Here is a 16,476-nt window from a genome sequence, read left to right on the forward strand (position 1 = left end):
ATACCACAACGCCATTACTGGAATCAGTGAGATAATCACTGTCCTGGTGCACAGGAGGCACTCAGGAACCACTGTGTTGTTTCCTTCTTTCTTTCTTTCTCTCTTTCTCTCCTTCTCTCTCTTTCTGTCTCTCTTTCTCTCTCTCTCTTTCTACTCAGTGACGTCTTTTCAGACACACTCCAGGCAAAGCAATCATTTCTTTCTCGAGGTTCCTGCGGCACTTCAGGACAGTCACTGAGATGAGCAGACTTTGAATCCTGGCTCCACCACTTACTGGCTATTTGACCTCCAATAAATTACTCAGTCATGATAAACCTCTGCTCCTTTTCTATAAAAGGGAAGTGATAACTCCAACCTCATAAAGTTAAGTTTGAGTGTGATAATGTGTGTATTCTAGTATACTGCTCGGAACCAGATATTGCCACAAGTCAGCTCTGTGTCGATGGAGGAAACTTGGGATTCCCAGAAGGAATGTCTTACTCATTCTCTGCACCTCATATCCTTGTAGAAGGCCTGGCACTGAGTGGGGTAGATGCTGAACTGGTAGATGCAGACTTCCTGTTTTTCCAGGAACTCTTGCTCAGGGATTATTCTTGGGAGGAGGTCAGGTGATAACTAGTGCTTACTTCCCTCTAGATCATTCATTCCACAAATATTTATTGAGCACATACTAGTCCTGCCTGTGCTGTGCTCGGTTGGGTTGGAGGCCTCCCCCACCCCATCCAGTTTCCCTCTGTAGGCAGAGTTTGTGAAAGAGCCTCTTGTTTCTTCTTTTTATCCTTCAGGTTGAAAACTTTTTTCGGGGCAGATGCCACCTCATCTTTCAATTCCTCTCGCAACTGATTTGCCTTGAGGCTTTTATTTTTTATTTTCTAATAAAGCCAGTTAAAATAAGGTGCTAATATTTATCAAATGCTTACCCTGCACTCCTTTATGTACATAGTCTCCTTTCATTCTTACAAGGCAGATACCATTATTCTCCCGAGTTTAGAGATGAGGAGCCTAAGACTATGAGAGATCATTAAATTTCTCAACATGAGAAGCGGACTTGGCCCAATGGATAGGGTATCCCCCTATCACATGGGAGGTCCGTGGTTCAAACCCCGGGCCTTGACCCGTGTGGAGCTGGCCCATGTGCAGTGCTGATGTGCGCAAGGAGTGCTGTGTCACGCAGGGGTGCTCCCGCGTAGGGGAGCCCCATGCGCAAGGAGTGTGCCCCGTAAGGAGAGCTGCCCAGTGCGAAGGAAAGTGCAGCCTGCCCAAGAATGGCACCGCACACGGAGAGCTGACACAACAAGATGACGCAACAAAAAGAGACACAGATTCCCAGTGCCACTGATAAGGATAGAAGTGGTCACAGAAGAACACAGAGCAAATGGACAGAGAGAGCAGACAACTGGGGGGCAGGGAGGGGAGAGAAATAAAAATAAATACATAAATAATCTTCTAAAAAAATAAAATAAATTTCTCAACATCCCTTTGGCTACTCAGTGGTGAGGCCTGGATTCATAGCCACAGCCTATGGCACACATTAGATATATTTCTTGAGTGTCTCAAGCATGCCAAATGCTATGCCAGGTGCTGGTTATTTGCAAAAGCTACTAGGTTGCTCTGCAATGTTTGATTTGTTTTTGTTTTCAAATCATTCCTTGCACATATGGATGAACCTTGAGGACATTACGCTGAGTGAAATAAAGCCAGACACAAAAGGTCAAACATTGCATGGTCTCGCTAATATGAACTAAACACAAAGAATAAACACACGGAGTTAAAACCTAGAGTACAGGTTACTAGGAGATAGGATGAGGGCTGAGAAGGGGTACTGAAGTTTAACGTATGTGGAATTTTTAATGAGCTCGATTGTAAAAGTGTGGAAATGGATAGAGCTGAGGGTAACACATTATAGTGAGTAGAACTAACACGGCTGGTCTATCAATGGGATTGTGACTGAAAGGGACAGTCTAGGGACGTAAACATCTACTGAAAGAAAGCTAGAGAATAATCTAGACACTGAATAACAGTGAACCTGGAGGTGAATGAGGATTGTAGTTAATAATGCAATGACGAGAATGCTCTTCTATACACTAGAACAAATGTCTGTCACTGTTACAAGGTGGTAAGAATATGGTGATGCAGGGAAATACAACTAAGGTAACTGATGGACTATCGTTAACAGCAGTATTGTAATATTCTTGCATCAGTATCAAAGAAGGTGACATATCAACGCTAAAGATCAATAATAGGGGGCTATGGGAGTTTTTCTTTGGAAGTAAAGAAATATTCAAAAATTGACCGAGGCAATGACCGCACAATGTGATGAAAGTCAGAGCCACCGAGTGTCCACTTTGGATGGATTGTACAAGGCTGGGGACTGTATAACCCAGTGAACCATGCGGTAGATGATAGACTGTGGTTAACGTACAAACATGAGAGTGTTCTCTCATGAACTATAACAAATGTACAATACTAATACATGGTGTTAATAACAAGGCATGTGGCAGTTTGAAATTATTTTATGAATCCCAAAATGAGAAAAATTATGTTTGTAGGATGCACCACTCCTATGGGTATGAGACCTTTTTTTTAATTGGACTACCTCAGTGAGTTGAGGTTCCACCCACTTGCTTGGTCTGATAAAAAAACAGAGACATATGGGAAAAGAGAGCTCTGCCATATTTGATGCTGCCGTGTGACAGGAGAGGCTCAAGGAGCTGAGGTCCCAGGGAGAGATGAGTCATTTGCTTGACAGCCTCCAGCTGAAAGTGGGAAGAAAGGAGAGTGGCCGAGCCTGAGAGAAACCCAATAAGAGACAAACTCTACACCTAGTTGCCCTCAGATGAGATCTGGGAGATGGTACAGCCTGAAGTGAAAAACAGAGACTAGGCAGAGACTGCCCACCATCTTGCTTCAACACTTGGCAGCTGATTTGGGGGAGAAAGCTCTTCTTATGATGCCTTGAGTTGGACTTTTCACTGCCGTAGATCTCTAAAGTTTTACCCCAAATAAATAGCCTTTATGAAAGCCAACACTCAGGAAGCAGATGTGGCTCAGCCAGTTGGGCACCTTCCTATCACATGGGAGGTCTCAGGTTCAGATTCTGGTGCCTCCTAAAGAAAATGAGCAAGTGCCACACCTGCCACCATGAGCTAGATGTTGCACTGCCGCCCAAGCCAGCAGATGCCACATGAGAGCAGATGCTGCAGCCTGTGGGGAGCGGATGTGGCTCAGGCTGTTGGGCACTTGTCTCCCATGCGGGACGCCCCGGGTTCAGTTCCTGGTGCCTCCTGCTGAAGGTGAGCAAACAACGAGCAGACAGATGAGAGAAACATCTGGGGAAAGGGGGGGATAAATTTTAAAAATAAACAAAGTAAATAAATCTTAAAAATAAAAAAGCCAACACATTTCTGGTACTTTACATTAGCAGCCCCTTTAGCAAATTAAAGCAGGGGGTATGGAAAAAATATACCAAATGTAAGCCATGGACCGTAGTTAGTGGTTATATTCTGATGATGTTCTTTCATATTTGTAAGAAATGTTCCCCAACAATGCAAGGTGTTGGTGGAGGGGTGATGGAGGGGAACTCTTTACATTATGCATGATTATTTTGTAAGCTCACAACTTATCTAGTAATATAGATACGCATATATATATATAATTTTTTTTTTTCCCCCCAATCATCCCTTGCTTTTTCTGTAATGTTCTACCTGCCCGATAGAAGTTGACTTCTGAAATTCTGAAATGCTGGCTACCTAGTAACATTTCTGGATCCCTGTTCTATCAAGACATCTATCAAAGGATACCTCTTCAGTAATGAAACAAAATCCAGAAGAGCCAGGTTGGGCAAGAATGATTTTCAGGAAAACGGACTTTGGCCCAGTGGTTAGGGCGTCCGTCTACCACATGGGAGGTCCGCGGTTCAAACCCCGGGCCTCCTTGACCCGTGTGGAGCTGGCCATGCGCAGTGCTGATGCGCGCAAGGAGTGCCGTGCCACGCAAGGGTGTCCCCCGCGTGGGGGAGCCCCACGCGCAAGGAGTGCGCCCGTGAGGAAAGCCGCCCAGCGTGAAAAGAAAGAGCAGCCTGCCCAGGAATGGCGCCGCCCACACTTCCCGTGCCGCTGACGACAACAGAAGCGGACAAAGAAACAAGACGCAGCAAATAGACACCAAGAACAGACAACCAGGGGAGGGGGGGGAATTAAATAAATAAATAAATCTTTAAAAAAAAAAAAAAAAAAAGAATGATTTTCAATCGGGAAGAGTTAGCTATACCAAGCAGTTCGGCTCCTGCCCCTAGCTTCCCTCCTCCCATCCAGGGAAACTTCTGCCCACCAGACCTTGTACCCTCTTTCCATAACAAACCTTTTCTAATATACTCTTTTTCTTTTCATTTATATGCATTTATTTTGACTTTATAACAGTGTTTAAACACTAGTTTCATCTAGAGAGCTGTGAATCTGGTATGTCGCTTAGTTGTTCTTTTTTTTCTTTAAACAGTAAGTGTATAGTAAAAGTTGTGAACTTACAAAACAAACATGCTTAACAACATACAGGGCTGCCATAAATCACTCCACCACCAACACCTTGCGCTGTTGTGAAACAATTGTTGCAAACTATGAAAGAGCATTGTCAAAATATCACTACTAACTATAGACTATATCTTACTCTACTATGCTCTTTACGATCCTGAAATGGAATGTATAGGTAATACAGCTTACTGACATATTTTTTAAAAATCAGTATAATTGCTAGGATACAAGGGAAAAATAATGGCAATCTTATTCATAGTTATAGCAGTTTGATATACTGATGAATTCCAAAAAAAAAAAAATACTGGATTATGTTTGTAAACTGATCTTTTTCTCTGGGCATATTAGATTATATTGGATTCATAGGTTTACTTGAGTAAGCAATTATGTAAACCTCTTGTGCCAGTAGGACGTTGAGTTCCCACCCTTTAAGGGGTGGGGACTCATAGATAATATGCATGGCAAAGGACAGAGTTAAGGGTTTTCTGAAGTTGGAGTTTGATGCTGAAGTCTTAAGCTGGAGCCCATGGAAGTGAGCATGTAGAGGAAAGAGAAGCAAGCCCCAGGAAGAGAGGACCTGAGCCAGGAGAACACAGAGGAATAGAGATGGCTCCTTAGACACAGCATTGAGACAGAGCCATTCACCTGAGAGTCTACAGCTGACCTTGTGGAGAGAGGCAAAGTCTAGAGAGCCTCATAGTCTACAGCTGACATTGTGGAGAAAACAGAGGAGCTGAAACCAGAGGAACCCAGGAAGCCTGAACCCCAGCAGATGTCGGCAGCCATCTTGCTCCAACATATGAAAATAGACTTTGGTGAGGGAAGTAACTTATGCTTTATGGCCTGGTATCTGTAAGCTCCTACCCCACATAAATACCCTTTATAACAGCCAGCAGATTTCTGGTGTTTTGCATCAGCACCCCTTTGCCTGACTAATACAATAGTAATTGTTTCTCTTTTTTCTTTTTTTTAAAGATTTTTAAATTTATTTTTTATTCCCCTCTTCCCCTCCTCCTGTCCTGCTGTTTTTGCTGTGTTGTCTTCTCTTCTCCTCTCCTCTAGATTCACGGGGATTTGATCCTGCAGACCTCTGATAGGGAGCCTCTTTCCCTGTCAATTGCGCCACCTCACTTCCTGGTTTCTGCTGCGCTTCACCTTGACCTCCCCCTGTCTCTTTGGATGTGTCATCTTGCTGCCTGACTCACTTACGCGGGGCAGTGGATCACTACATGGGCACTCACACAGGCACTTGCATGGGCACTGGCTTGCTGCAAAGGCACGCTTTCTCTTCTTTCGCACCAGGAGGCCTCAGGGATCACACGCAGGTGCTCTTATATGGTAGGCGGAAGCTCTATCCCATGAGCCACATCCGCTTCCCTGTTTTTCAATAAGTAAATGCTTAGGCACAACTACTTAGAAGACATGTTATCAGATCTTGCACTAACTTAAATGGAGTAAATTAGGATTTAAGAGAACTAAAAACAGCTCACATCCACAAATTAATAAATGATTGCAATATATAATTCTCACCATATGTCATTTTCACAATGTTAGATGGTAACATACAGACCCTGAGCTCAAGCTATGTGTGCAAATGCGGAAGGCTCGTCAGGCCCCTGTTCTTTTCACATCCCCGCCGAAACACAGAACATCCGCTCCCCCAACGATAAGGCAGTCCTCAGAAAGTCACCCCCTAGGCTGGAAACAGCAAGCGGGGTACTTTCCCACCCCACGTCTTCGCGGCCAAGCCCCGCCCAACTCCGCCAGTTCGAAAGATCCTCCCAGCGCAGTCAGATGGGCTGGAGTCCTCTTCAGACCCCCCATGCCGGAGACCTAAGGAACTCCTGCCTGATTCTTGGTCTGTCTCTGAGCCTTGTTGAACCAGGATCTAATGCACAGTATGTAATTATCATTGTGCTGCAAAAAGTATATATATAAGTATGATAAATTTAAATATTAAAAGACAAGGGGAAAAACAAAACAAGGGGAGCAGGTATAGCTCAGTGGTTGAGTACCTGCTTCCCATGCACAAGATCCTGGGTTCAAGCATCAGTACCTTCTAAAGAAAAAAATCTTTATGAATAAAATTCAGTGCATTCCATGGGTCCCCACAAAATTAATATTTGATCCTAGCCCTTGGCAATTCAATAAGAGGAAAGGATAATCTTTTCGAAAACGATGTCAGGACAACTGGATATACAGAGCAGACAGCGAGTGAGACAATGGGGGGATAAATAAAATAAATCTTGAAAAAACACAAGGAGCTACCTCTTCTTTTTATTATGGATATAATAAAAAAGACAGTAACAGGTGTTGGCAGGGATGCGGAGAAAGCAGAACCCTCATTTGTTGCTAGGGGCAATGTAAAACGGTGTAGCCACTTTGGAAAACAGTTTGGCAGTTTCTCAGAGTGTTAATCATAGAGATACCATATGATCTAGCAATTCCACTTCTAGATTTATACCCAAATAAAAACATATGTCCACACAAAAACTTGTGCATGACTATTCATAACAGTCTTATTCACAATAACCTAAAAAGTGGAAGTGGGCGGCGGACTTGGCCCAGTGGTTAGGGCGTCCGTCTACCACATGGGAGGTCCGCGGTTCAAACCCTGGACTTCCTTGACCAGTGTGGAGCTGGCACATGCGCAGTGCGCATGGAGTGCCGCGCCACAGCAGCGGTGTCCCCCGCGTAGGGGAGCCCCACGCGCAAGGAGTGCACCCGTAAGGTGAGCTGCCCAGCAGGAAGAAAGTGCAGCCTGCCCAGGAATGGCGCCACCCACAGGGAGAACTGACACAACAAGATGACGCAACAAAAAGAAACACAGATTCCTGTGCTGCTGACAACAACGGAAGCGGACAAAGAAGACGCAGCAAATAGACACAGAGAACAGACAACCGGGGTGGAGGTGGGAAGGGGAGATAAATAAATAAATAAATCTTTTTTTTTTTAAAGTGGACGTGACCCAAATGTCCATCAACTGATGAATGAATAAACAAATCATGGTACCTCCACACAATGTAACATTATTTGACAATAAAAAGTAATTAGTGATGATTGACAAGTCCCATCCCAAAAAAACAAGGAGTATCTACAACTGCAAGCAAGACAATTCCTTCCATCTGCCCCATAATATTTAAGTCCCTTCTCAGTCTCAATCAGTCAGAGGAGACATCCTTCCAAATCCCTCAAAAGTGAGGCATGAACAAAGATAAGAAGGGAGTGTAACCATGGAGCAAAGGAGATTTATTGGTATTGTAGCTATAATCTTGTGTTAACAGAAGAACCTGTAACATTGATATGAAGACAGTGGTTGCCAGGGGTTCGGAAGGGAAGGGGATGGATGAAGAGGTGGAACACAGGGCATTTTTAGGGCAGTGAAATTGTTCGGTATGATGTCGCAGTGACGGACGCATGACATTATACATTTCTCAAAGTCTATAAAATAGTACAGCACAAAGTATAAACCATAATGTAAACTATACACTTTGGTTAGTAGCAATGCTTCAGTATAGGTTCATCAACTGTAACAAATGCACCACACTAATGTAAATGTTAATAATAGGGGAGAGGAGCTGATGTAGTTCAAGTGGTTGAGCACCTGCTTCCCATATACAAGGTCCCAGGTTCAATCCCCAGTACCTCCTAAAAACAAACAAATGAAAAAACCAACTCCCATTGGGGAGTGGATGTAGCTCAGTGGTTGACCACCTGCTTCCCATGTACAAGGTCCTGGGTTCAATCTCCAGCACCTCCTAAAAATAATAATAATAGGGGAAACTATGTATGTGCGTGTGGGTGTGGGGTTACATGGGAATTCCCTATATATATATATTTTATAATGCTTTTTTTAATGTTAATAGATTACATAGAATGTTACATTAAAAAAATATAAGAGGTTCCCATATAACCCACACCCTGCCCCCTCCCTATACTTTTGATGTAATTTTTCTGTAAATCTAAAAATTCCCTAAAAATAAAGTTTATTATTCCAAAAAGAAAAAGAAAAAAAAGTAAGGAAGTACTGAGACATGCTACAACACAGCTGAACTTCTAAGACATTATACAAAGTAAAAGAAGCCAGTTGTGGGAAGCAGATGTGGCTCAAGTGATTGAGCTCTTGCCTACCACATGGAAGGTCCCAGGTTTGGTTCCTAGTGCCTCCTAAAGAAGATGAGCAAGACAACGAGCTGATGTGGTAGGCAGGTGTGGTGAGCTGATGCAAAAAGATGATGCAACAAGATGACACAAGAAGAGACACAAGAAGAAAAACATAATGAGAGACACAGCTAAGCTGAGAGTGGAGATGGCTCAAGCAATTAGGTGTCTCCCTCCCACATCAGATGTCCCAGGTTTGGTTCTTGGTGCCTCCTAAAGAAACAAGGAAGACAGACAGATACAGCGAGTGCAAACAACAAGGTGGTTGGGGAGAAATAAATAAACCTTTTTTTTTTAAAGAAGGCAGTTGCAAAATACCAGATATTATATAATTTCACTTATATGGAATTGTCAAAACAGGCAAATCCATAGAGATAGAATACAGCTTACTGGGTCCTTGGGTCTAGAGGGGAACAGGGAGTGATTGCCAATAGGTACAGGGGTTTCTTTTTGGGTAATGACAATGTTCTAAAATTGTGATGACGGTTGAATTACTAAACTAAAAACTACTCAACTGTGTACTTTAAGTGGGTGAATTTTCTGAAAATGTGAATTATATATCAATAAATATTTTTTAAAAAATGGATTATAGAGCACTAAAACAATAAAATATAAAGGAGAAAACATAGGAGAAACTCTTTGAGACTGTGAGATTTCTTAGGTAGGACATGAAAAGCACAGTCCATAAAGGAAAAAATTGACAAAATGGACTTGATCAAAATCCAAAAGTTTTGTGCTTCAAAAGACACCATTAAGGGAAGCAGATGTTGCTCAAGAGATTGGGCTCCTGTCTACCACATAGGAGGTCCAGAGTTCGAATCCTGGGGCCTCCTGATGAAGGTGAAGTTGGCCCACGCAGTGAGCTGGCCCAAGAGGAGAGTAGGCCCACACGGAGAACTGGCGCAGCAAGATGACGCAACAAAAAGAGACACAGAGGAGTGACAATAAGAGATGAAGCAGGGAAACGGACTTTGGCCCAGTGGTTAGGGCATCCGTCTGTCTACCACATGGGAGGTCCGCGGTTCAAGCCCCGGGCCTCCTTGACCCGTGTGGAGCTGGCCCATGCGCAGTGCTGATGCGCGCAAGGAGTGCCCCCCACACAGGGGTGTCCCCCGCGTAGGGGAGCCCCACGTGCAAGGAGTGCACCCATAAGGAGAGTTGCCCAGCGCGAAGGAGGGAGCAGCCTGCCGAGGAATGGCGCCGCCCACACTTCCTGTGCCGCTGACGACAACAGAAGCGGACAAAGAAACAAGACGCAGCAAAGAAGAGACACAGTTTCCCAGTGCCTGCTGATAATATAAGTGGACAAAGAAGAACACAGAGCAAATGGACATAGAGAGCAGACAATGGGGGGGTGGGGAATGGAGAGAGAAACAAATAAAATAAATATTTTTAAAAAGCAAAAAAATATATAGGGAAGTGGATGGGACTCAAGCAGTTGGGTGCCTGCCTACCACATGGGAGGTCCCAGGTTCAGTTCCTGGTGCCTCCTAAAGCAGATGAGCAAGACAGCAAGCTGACACAATGGCTGGCACACTGAGCTGAAGCAACAAGATGATGCAATGAGGAGACACAATGAGGAAACACAATGAGAGACGCAACAAGCAGGAAGCAGATGTTACTTAAGCAGTTGGGCGCCCACCTCCTACATGGGAAGTCCCAGGTTTGGTTCCCGGTGCCTCCTAAAGAAGACGAGCAGATGAGCAGAAACAATGAGCAGACAGACAAGGGAGTCATCTTGGGCTGCAGGGAACCATATAGGATATCACTGCACTCACATTAAAAAAGCTAGAGTCTAAAAGTCAAACAATAACAAAAAATAATTAAATATATTATGTAGTTGGAAATAAGGAGAAACAGTAACCCTAAATAAGGAGAAACAGTAACCCTAAGACATTGTTGGTGGGAATATAAAATGGTATAGCTACTTTGGAAAACAGATCGGCAGTTTCTTACGAAGTTAAACACAAATTTACCAGTCAACCAGCAATTCCAATTTTAGGTATCTACTCAAGAAATACAAAAACACATCTCCATGCAAAAACCCAAACAAGAATGTTAACAGCAGCATTATTCATGTAAAATTAGAATGATAAATGATTTTATACCATCTTGATTTGCTGAGCTTCCATTTTATCCAGGGAATTTTAAAGAAGAAATGGAGGTTAACTGAAGCAGATTGACATAACCAATAATCCTTTGATGTGCTGATAAAAAACCCCTGCCCCAGCATAGGAGGAAGAACTGTAACAAAGAGTTCAAGCTGACACCAGCAAAGTCTGCGGATCTTCACCGAATGGCCACAGTCTTACATTAGATCCTGCTTGCTAATGAACAAACTGGGCCTGAAGGACACGCTGTCCAAACAGCCCCCGTAGCCCCTGAAGTGACCATAAATCAAGCCCCCTTCATCATGCCCCATTCCCCATACCCTTCCCTTTGTTTCAAGCAGCCTGTAAGCTGCTCCCCTAGCTCACCCCTTCAAGCAGAAACCTCTTTGGATGCTGCTTCTGCATTAATCAACTTGAGCTCCATAAACTTGCTCTGCACCTCTTTTTTTTTTTTTTTTTAAGATTTTATTTTTATTCATTTAATTCCCCTCCCCTCCCCCGGTTGTCTGTCTTCTGTGTCTTTTTGCGGCGTCTTGTTGCTTTGTCCGCTTCTGTTGTCGTGGGCGGCACGGGAAGTGTGGGCGGCGCCATTCCTCGGCAGGCTGCTCCCTCCTTCGCGCTGGGCGGCTCTCCTTATGGGTGCACTCCTTGCGCGTGGGACTCCCCTACGCGGGAGACACCCCTGCATGGCATGGCACTCCTTGCGCGCATCAGCACTGCGCATGGCCAGCTCCACACGGGTCAAGGAGGCCCGGGGCTTGAACCGCGGACCTCCCATGTGGTAGACGGACGCCCCAACCACTGGGCCAAAGTCCGTTTCCCCACCTCTTTTTTTTTAAAGTCTGTTTTATTTTCAGCACAACAGTACTTGATGTACAGAAGTGGGATCCAAGGTAGATGCTGGGAAGACACCTCTGAAAGGAGCAAGGCATCTGCAGGAGTCCTTTGTGCTCCATCCTCTCTGGGGTTGTCCCTCGGCCCACCCTGCTAGCCCCTCTCGGATCTTTGAAATCCTGCCATGTGGTGGTTGAGGTTAAAATCCATTTGTTGAGCTAAAGTCTGGTGGGGCTCTCTGTCACAGCCTTTGTTTTCCGCTGTCAGGTAAGAGAATTCTCTTCTGTTTCTGTTTCTTCACTGTTTCTCTTCCGTTGGGAGGAACAGTCAGTCAGTAAGGTTTTTTTAGTATTTAAAAAATCAATTTTATCGATATATATTAGTAAAGCATACAATTCATCCAAAGTGTACAATCAATGGTATTTAGTATAATCACATAGTTCAATTATTATTAGAGCATTTTCATTATTTAAAAAAAAATAAACAAAAAACAAGAAAATTCTTCACTTCTCAATCTCTCTGAGTCTGTAAGTTTTATATTTCTTTGTTTCTGTGGTTTGTGTCTGTTTGTTTAATGTGTATTTTCCTACTTTCAGATGGTAATACTAAATTAAACAAATAAAAATTCTTTAGAGAGTTCTATTCAAATTGCTTAAAGATAAATTAATACTCCTAGAATTGAAGAAGCTGAGCTTCTGGTGCTCTTTAAAATCCTTCTGAAAGAAAAAACAAGAAAAAAACAAAAAACAAAAGAAAAGAAAAAGAAAATCCTTCTGGGGAAGCAGATGTGGCTCAAGCGGTTGGGCACCCACCTAACACAAGAGGTCCCAGGTTTGATTCCCCGTGCCTCCTAAAGAAGATGAGCAAGACAATGTGTTGATGCAACAGGATGACACAACATGATGACACAAGGAAGAGACACCAGGAGGAAACACAATGGGAAACATAAGCTGGAGCAGAGGTGGCTCAAGCTACTGGGTTCCTCTCTCCCATGTGGGAGGTCCTGGGTTTGGTTCCCAGTGCCTTCTAAAAAGATGATGACCAGAGGGAAGACTGGGGGAAGGGGGCAGGAAATAAATATAAAAAAAAATAAGTCTTAAAAAAAAATCCTTCTGTCTTCTCCCTCTGGGTTCTAACTTAGTTTATCTTCCCTTCTATAATAATATTTTCCAAATCCTAATGAAGATTCATTGGGCCTTGTAAAGAATTTGATCTTATCATTCAGATTTAGAAGACTGGAAACTCAAACTTTTGCCAATTGATTTACAGGATTGCTGGTAAATGTCACACCAATATTTAGATAAACAAAACTATTTGGAAAAGAAAAGCAAAAGTGTTTTTTAATACACTGCAATCTAAAAATCTTATAATAAATATAGAGAACGCTCTAAAATAAATACTTTAAATGCTTATTATTATGTGCTAATAAATAAAAGTAATTCATTTGAGGAAAAAACTTTTTTCCAGCCTTTGTATAAATTAAATATGTATATATACCTAATTTCAAGGGATTTAACAAAACTGTAAAGACAAAATATTTTCATAAGTTTAAAGTCATACAGAATTAAATTGTATACATTTTAAGAAAAACAGTGTAATACTTGTATGTGCCATTAATTCTTGTTTAAAAATTGTATATTACTGCTTTAAAGTACATAAAATACATTGACTAAGGTATTTTAAGTATTTCAACAAATCTGCTAGTACAAAATGCGTTTTTATAGTTTCATTTGTATACTTTCACTATCTTATTTAGGAAAAACAAGGAATAGTAAAAAAGTAACATTAATGTTCTCTATTCTGTTTTCCTATTAATTTTAATTGAACCTGGAAAACCACATTAAAAACAACTGATGCTTAGCAATCAATATTTGTCCATTAATTGTGTCAAGTGTACCACAGTAATGTAAATTGTTAATAATAGGAGAAACTGTATGTTGTATACATTACAGAAACTCTCTGTACTATCCTCGCAATAAATCTGTAAATCAAAAAGTGGTGCTGTTAAAAGTTTAGTAACTTTTAAACTGAATAACTTTTAAAAAAGAAAAGGACAAAACAGTTTTTCCTAGGCTCCTTGACATACCGTTCCCTCCCCACCCCCAAGGCCTTCTCCTTGAGAGAGCTATGGGGAAAGGACTAGGTTCAGTAAAGTAGGGAACTGTAAGTTTAGCTCAGAACTCTGTCTAGTAGGCCTGGAAATTAAGAATGACAGGGACAGAGGAAATGTTTACAGAATAAACCTTAGTTTACATAGTTTGTTCTATAATTCACTAATTTGAACTTTTTAACAGCCTTGGGATGAGAGTAATTAATTCAATTGCCAAATTTAAGTAAGTAAAAAAAAAAAGGTCTTTGAAAGAAAGTGCAGCCTGTCCAGGAATGGCGCCGCACACAGGGAGAGCTGACACAACAAGATTACGCAACAAAAAGAAACACAGATTCCCGTGCCGCCGACAACAACAGAAGTGGACAAAGAAGACGCAGCAAATAGACACAGAGAACAGACAACTGGGCGGCGGGCGGGGGGGAAGGGGAGAGAAATAAATAAATAAATCTTAAAAAAAAAAAGTTATAGAGGGAAGCAGATGTGGCTCAAGTGATTGGGCTCCCGTCTACCACATGGGGAGGTCCTGGGTTCAGTACCAGGGCCTCTTGGTGAAGGTGAGGCTGGCCCGCACCGCAGAGAGTTGGCCCACATCAGAGTTGACGCAACAAAAAAGAAACACAGAGAAAAGACAATGAGAGACTCAACTAACCAGGGAGCTGAGGTGGCTGAAGCGAATGGGTGCCTTTCTCCCATGTTAGAGGTCCCAGGATCCGTTCCCAGGGCTTCCTAAAGATAAGATGAGAAGAGAAGACAAGTAGACACAGAAGAACGTGCAATGAATGGACACAGAGCAGACAGAGAGCACAGGCGGCAGGAGGGGGTGGGAATAACTAAAATAAAATAAATCTTAAAAAAACAAGTTACAGAAAACCTTATGTAAATTGTGATTAAAACAAATTGAACAGGGAAACGGACTTGGCCCAGTGGTTAGGGCGTCCGTCTACCACATGGGAGGTCCGCGGTTCAAACCCCGGGCCTCCTTGACCCGTGTGGAGCTGGCCCACGTGCAGTGCTGATGCGCACAAGGAGTGCCGCACCACGCAGGGGTGTCCCCCACGTAGGGGAGCCCCACGCGCAAGGAGTGCACCCCTAAGGAGAGCCGCCCAGCACGAAAGAAATGCAACCTGCCCAAGAATGACACCACACACACGGAGAGCTGACACAACAAGATGACGCAACAAAAAGAAACACAGATTCCTGTGCCGCTGACAACAACAGAAGTGGACAAAGAAGAACATGCAGCAAATAGACACAGAGAACAGACAACTGGGGTGGGGGAGTGGGGGGGGGAAGGGGAGAGAAATAAATTAATAAATAAACCTTAAAAAAGAAAAAAGAGTGGCCATGGAGTGTTAAAACACAATTGGCATGACGGCCTGCTCCTTTGCAGGGTTAACATGTGAGGTATGGTGAGCCCGGATCCTGCCCACTCTAAGCAAATGTCCTAGAGCCTATGGGAGAAAGTTCCACTGTTCTATTACTGTATTAGTCAGCCAAAGGGGTGTGATGCAAAATACCAGAAATCTGCTGGCTGTTATAAAGGGTATTTATTTGGGGTAGGAGCTTACAGATACCAGGCCATAAAACATAAATTACTTCCCTCACCAAAGTCTATTTTCACATGTTGGAGCAAGATGGCTGGGGATGTCTGCAAGGGTTCAGGCTTCCTGGGTTCCTCTCTTCCTGGGGCTTGCTTCTCTTTCCTCTGTGTGCTTAACTTCCTGGGGCTCCAGCTTAAGACTTCAGCATCAAAACTCCAACATCAGGGGGGGTGGGGGGGTGGGGTTGAATGGGACCTCACATATATATTTTTAATGTAATATTATTACAAAGTCAATAAAAAATAAAAAAATTAAAAAAAAAAAAAAAAAACAAACTCCAACATCAGGGAAACGGACTTTGGCCCAGTGGTTAGGGCGTCTGTCTACCACATGGGAGGTCCGCGGTTCAAACCCTGGGCCTCCTTGACCCGTGTGGAGCTGGCCCATGCGCAGCGCTGATGTGCGCTAGGAGTGCTGTGCCACACATGGGTGTCCCCCGTGTAGGGGAGCCCCACGCGCAAGGAGTGCACCCCATAAGGAGAGCCGCCCAGCGCAAAAGAAAGTGCAGACTGCCCAGGAATGGCGCCGCCCACACTTCCCGTGCCACTGAGGACAACAGAAGCGGACAAAGAAACAAGATGCATGGGGAAACGGACTTTGGCCCAGTGGTTAGGGCGTCCGTCTACCATATGGGAGGACCGCGGTTCAAGCCCCGGGCCTCCTTGACCCGTGTGGAGCTGGCCATGCGCAGTGCTGATGTGCGCAAGGAGTGCCGTGCCACGCAGGGGTGTCCCCCGCGTGGGGGAGCCCCACGCGCAAGGAGTGCGCCCATGAGGAGAGCCGCCCAGCGTGAAAGGAAAGAGCAGCCTGCCCAGGAATGGCGCCGCCCACACTTCCTGTGCCGCTGACGACAACAGAAGCGGACAAAGAAACAAGATGCAGCAAATAGACACCAAGAACAGACAACCCGGGGAGGGGGGGGAATTAAATAAATAAATAAATCTAAAAAAAAAAAAAAGAAACAAGATGCAGCAAAAAGACACAGAGAACAGACAACCAGGGGAGGGGAGGGGAATTAAATAAATAAATAAATCTTTAAAAAAACAAAACAAAACTCCAACATCAAAACTCTAACCATTCAGAAGGCTTTAACTCTTGTCTTTTACCATGCCTTTTATCAATGCCCTACTGAC

The sequence above is a fragment of the Dasypus novemcinctus genome, chromosome 13 (assembly GCF_030445035.2).
Source record: "Dasypus novemcinctus isolate mDasNov1 chromosome 13, mDasNov1.1.hap2, whole genome shotgun sequence".
NCBI lineage: Eukaryota > Metazoa > Chordata > Mammalia > Cingulata > Dasypodidae > Dasypus > Dasypus novemcinctus.